Genomic DNA, 6,000 nt, shown 5'->3' on the forward strand with positions numbered 1-6,000 from the left:
GCTAAACGATGATCTGGTTGACCACACCCGTAGCAAACTGTTTGTGTTTGTGCACAGCTAGTTGCTATGGGCCATACCATTCCACATCGGTAGCAACGCCTTGAACTACCACTCCCTTGTGATTTAGAGGAAACCGGATTTTTCTCCTCTTTAACCCTAGATTGATTCGAAAAGCTTGTACTGGGTTGGCGCCCGTTGCGAACCTTTTCGTATACAAGGATTTGTTCCTTCAACTCTTGTATTGTCTTTGATTGGTACAGGTTACTTTTGTTAGTCCTATCATCTGGTATGCCCTCGACAAAATATTCAATTAAACTCCTATCGTCTAGATTTATAGGCTTGCCGATTTCAATGAGACTGTATAAATATTCACGGAAGTCCTCATTGGGTCGTTTTCGGCGATTTTTAAGCGCCCTATGAACTTCAATGAAAGACACCGCTGTGCCGAACTCTTCTTTCAACGAACGCTTTAATGAGCTCCAATCTGAAATACCGCGGTGACTGCGGACGAACATTTTAGCTGCCCCCTTGAGCAGCGGCTTCCCATATATATACTTTTGCAACTCATCCCATTTCACGGCAGCTGCATTTTCTTCGAACACTTCTAGCCATTCTCCGACAGTAGGATAACCAGAGCCACTAAACGTAAGCATGGAGTGTTCAATGACACGAAGACCGCACGTCCACCACCGACGGCCGGTGCAGCAACGCTTTGAACCGATACGCTTTCATCACTTGAATAATTATCGTCGCTTACAGTCAGGCCGAAGTGCTCACATAGTCGGTCTTGTAACGTTGCCTTTCTACCATTAGTTGAAAGATTCAATCCACTTAATTTATCTTTAAGTTCGTTCACTATTAATCTAAAAATTTGTTCACGGTCCATGGTCAATACAAACGTTAAAACTTACAATAATAATCAAATTAACAAGTATACATAAAACATAAATTGAATCAGATTTAATTTTTATATCAGCAAATTTTTAAATTTTTTAAATGCTTCGTAACTTATGCAAACAAATTAATAAGCAGTCTTCTTCGCAAAATAACAAACTTTGTTTACTTCTAGTTGCCTACGTTTAATTCTTATTGGATTTTGTTTTCTTTGTTATTAGTTCTCTTCTTCTATGCTTACTTTAAATTCTTATTGGAATTGTATTTACTCTGTTATTATTTTTCTACTTTACGACAAATTTTTGTTTCAATGCTATTCCAATTGCAAACTCTTTTATTAGTGCAACGTATCAATTCTATTTCGTTCTAATTTCTCTCTGAGAAAATAAAAATCAAATAACGAATCAAGTAAATCAAAAACTCATACCTTATTACTGTAAACTAAAAAAAAAGTTCTCTTCTTACGATACCGCTGTCTGTTGTTGTTGTCCACTCGATGGTTTTTGTTTTCAAAAATTTTGCGATTTTGCCTTTGGTCGCTATGAAATGCACACGATTGCGTCTGTATTTAATTGTTGTTGCTGTTTTCTGCTACACATTTGCTTGTACAGTAACGGGCCGTAATTTCAAAGTCTAAACGCCCTGCGTTCAATTGAATGTTTGGTAATGCTGTGCTGCTGACGCTGAGTTTGAAACTCGGCTTTTCACTGCTTCACACAGAAGATAAACGCACCTGCTGCTACGCACCAATTTGTGCTGTTTTGTAGATAACGGGCCGTAACTTCCGCGACTGAGCGTGACGCTGCGCTTAATGACGCTGCGTTTGAAATTTATACTTATTCGTTGCTGATTCACATAGAGCCGAGCGCACCTGATACCGCGTACCAATTTAAACTGTTGATGATTTTCGCTTCACTCAGAAGCTCTTCTTGTTTGGACAATCGTATCGCCACTTTCTATATCTGTGCGCTTGAAGCTGCGCTCGACTGTAAAACGACTAGGCGCGTTGCTGCTTCACACAGAAGCCAACCGCGCCTGCTGCTATGCATGTACAAATTCGATGTTTGATGACTGTGCGCGTCGCTGCTTCACACAGAAGCTCAACTGTCTTGGTGGTGCGAACAACTTTAAAACGACTATGCACGTCGCTGCTTCACACAGAAGCCAACCGCGCTTACTAATTCGGTGTTTGACGACTGCACGTGGCTGCTTCACACAGAAGCTCAACTGTCTTTGCGCACAACTTTAAAACGACTATGCGCGTCGCTGCTTCACGCAGAAGCCAACCGCGCTTACTAATTCGGTGTTTGACGACTGTGCGCGTCGCTGCTTCACACAGAAGCTCAACTCAATTGGCGCTGCGCACAACTTCAGGAACGACTGTGCGCGTTGCTGCTTCACACAGAAGCCAACCGCCCCTGCTTCTACAAACGAGCGTTACTGCGCTCACGTCTCTTAGCAACCGAGACTTTACCGTTTAACTTGGGGCTGAAATTAGCAGGATACTCCAATCATCGGGTGATGTGCATTTACCGGTGCTAACGGCTCTCTGAAGCTACACAGTTTAATGACTGTACTAGCCCAAAAACTAGAAAAATTCTGTTTCGCAGACCACACGTATTTTCGCACAAAGTTCCGTACATTAAATGTTCATTTAAAAAAACGCTCACTTGAAAATTTTTGTAGGCTTTTTTTTTAGGGTTTCATCCTACTTCTGTCACCACTTGTAGGGTTCGGAGCCAAGTACTTACACTTCGTTGAAACTAAGATCACTGTTCCATTAAAATAAGTTTAAATGGTATTTAGTACAATAGTTTATAACACATTTTATTGATTTTAGTTAAATGTAAATAGACGTCCGTTGTGGCCTGCGGTAGCACGTAAACTGTAATTCTCTTCAGTCACTTGTATCTCTCGTCTGTCTCTGTGTGTCATTTTCGTTGTTCCTCAAATATACAGAGGTGTATTTGTTTGTACTATTGTCCGATCATACTATAGTCCGTTCATACTATCGTATAAGTCCGTCTAGTTATCCATTTCTATATTCCCACAATTATAATATAACATTTTTTCGTAAAACCAGAATTAAACAAGTTATGACACTTTTAGTAACCGGGGTTCATATCGACATACCCTAACGAGCATATGTGTACATCAAGTCACAGTATAAATGTAGAACTGCACTATAAAATACATATTGTAAAGAATTTTGGAAAATTCCTCTTATTTGAAACCTTCTGCTAACGTTCGATCACTGAACTGCCGAATAAATAACTCCAATATTCTGTATAGCAAAATGGTCTTAATTAACCTATTCGGGAGTAGTACAATTACACTTCGCAATTGTACTACACTTCGCAGCTAATAGCGTGTTTAAATCAAACTGATTACTGATTACTCAGCTTGCGCTGCTTTTATACCCTCGGTTGCTTCGTTCGCATATTTCTCCTAAGGTCTAGACATTTTGCCTTCTAGAACTTTTGTACCTTCTGCTTCGTTACCACAAATATACATGTATATTTGTAGTTTATGTTTTTCTTGTAGACTTACACGGGTGTAGGTGTGAGTAACTACTTCGGGTGATGATTACATGTGTTTGTGGGTATCTCTCTTTGCCTTGTATGTATGTGTGTAAATGATGATTGATTTGCTCATGTACATAACAGTCGCAGCTTGCTTTATTATTGTTGCGTCTTTATTTACTAACAACATAGTGATGCTAAAATTCGCCACAATATGATTAGTGACGTGTAGTGGAAAATCAACCCCTGTGAACTTAATTCCTTGTAACTAAGATGTTCGCAGCTCCAGCTGTTTTTCCTTCATAAACAAGTTTTAAAAACAGCAAATATTCCAAACATCTTTTGATATTTGACCCTATCTCAAGCGAATTATTAAGTTTTGAAAGAAATTAATTAGAGATTGATGAATTGCTAGGCTAGCAATGGCGTAACTAAAGCATCTGGTGCCCGTGGCAAACTCTTTTGATGGAACCCTATCCACAAAAATCGTTACGTTGTAATTAGTTTAATTTTAATAAACTCTGAAATAAAAACAACAATTCAATTTCAATAACATATTTATTAAGAAAAATTTTTTTTTTTTTTTTGATATTTCTGTTCCGCAAAAGTGTATATAACATCACAAAAGTTTAAAGTTCGGATTATAGATTTATCCGTAGACCGAATAGCCAAGTTACATAACCTGTCCTGTCTCATAGAGTTTCTTTAGAATGTTTTTATAAATTTTAGTTTTGAAAATGATCGTTCAGCACAAACTGCAGTCACAGGAATTGTAAGAAATAACAATAATGGAGTGCATAACTTAGGAAAGCTGCAAGACATAAAATGATTTTCAAACCTTTCATGAAAATGAAATGGTATATAAAGCTTGTCCAACCAATAAGTATACCGAAATGATCAGAATGAAGAGCTGGGTAGATTTAGCCATGTCCGTATGTCCGTCTGTCTGTTTGTATGTAATCTAGTCCCCCAATTTTTGAGATACCGTTATAAAATTTGGTGAGCGGATATAGTTAGGTGTCCGATTAGACATTTGTCGGAACCGGCCAGATCGGACCACTATAGCATATATCTCCGATACAAACGATTTTTCAGAAAAGAGGATTTTTGTCATATCTTCCACAATTTATTAGACTGAAGCTTCAAATTTCACCAAATGCTTACGTATATAGCAGATCAGTGGTATATAAAGTATATACGCCATATAAAATGTCATTTTTGTCCCATTTTTAACGGCTAGAAGCTTCAAATTTCTACTTATACTTATACTTAATACTTACGTTTACAGCATATATTGTTGAGATAAGTGATTCATGGTCAAAGCTACATACTTCATGCCGGGCACAAAAAACGTGAAACTTTGCATCCTCACAAAAAGTACCTATCTATTTTTATACCCAGCTGTACTTGTACATAGGGCATTATAACTTTGATTGGATAACGGTTTGGTTGTACAGGTATAAAGGAATCGAGATAGATATAGACTTCCATATACCAAAATCATCAGTATCGAATCAAAATATGATTGAGCCTTGTCCGTCTGTCCGTCTGCCCGTTAACACGATAACTTGAGTAAATGTTGAGATATCTTCACCGAATTTTGTACACTAGCTTATCTGGACCCAGAATAGATTGGTATTGAAACTGAGCGAAATAAGATGACAACCACGCCCACTTTTTATATATATAACATTTTGGAAAACACAAAAAACCAGATTATTTAGTAAATAATACACCTAGAATGTTAAAATTTGACGTGTAGACTGATATTGAGAACTCTTGATAAAAATTTGAAAAAAAAAATTTTAAAATAGGTGTGGCACCGCCCACTTGTAATAAACTCAATTTTACAAATATTATTAATCATAAATCAAAAATCGTTAAACCTATGGTAACACAATTCGGCAGAGTGGTCGCATTTACTATAAGGAATGCTTTGAAGAAAAATTAACGAAATCGGTAAAGGACCACGTGCACTTTTATATGAAAGATTTTTAAAAGGGTCGTGGACGAATAAAATAAGCTATATCTTTGCAAAAAAGAGCTTTATATAAATGGTATTTCATTTCCCAAGTCGATTATTAACAATAAATAGGAAAAACTTCAAATTTTAAAAAATGGGCGTGGCACTGCCCCTTTTATGACTAAGCAATTTTCTGTCTTTCGGGAGCCATAACTCGAAGAAAAATTAGTTCAGAATAGAACCATATATATATGTATTATTGCGCAGCCTTGTAACGCTATTAAGCACACAAAACAAACAACAACAGCATTTCAAGTGTAAAGCGGGATATGTAACGTTCGGTTTCACCCGAACTTAGACTTCTTTACTTGTTTATTATAAATTTATCTTAAAAATCGCTTAGGTATGCACATCTGTTCACTATATATTTCATATCTTATACAGCCGATTATTTGGATATTATGAATGGTATAAGATTATTGTTCAGCCCCATTCATGAAAGCTATGAAGTCTGAAGGCAGTTTCCTCCTTACTTATTTCTTATTAATAAATCAGCAAGATCTCTAATAGATGATGATTTTTCTATTTCTTTGTCTTTATTTTTTTGATATATCTCAGCAA

The sequence above is a fragment of the Eurosta solidaginis genome, chromosome 3 (assembly GCF_040869045.1).
Source record: "Eurosta solidaginis isolate ZX-2024a chromosome 3, ASM4086904v1, whole genome shotgun sequence".
Lineage (NCBI taxonomy): Eukaryota > Metazoa > Arthropoda > Insecta > Diptera > Tephritidae > Eurosta > Eurosta solidaginis.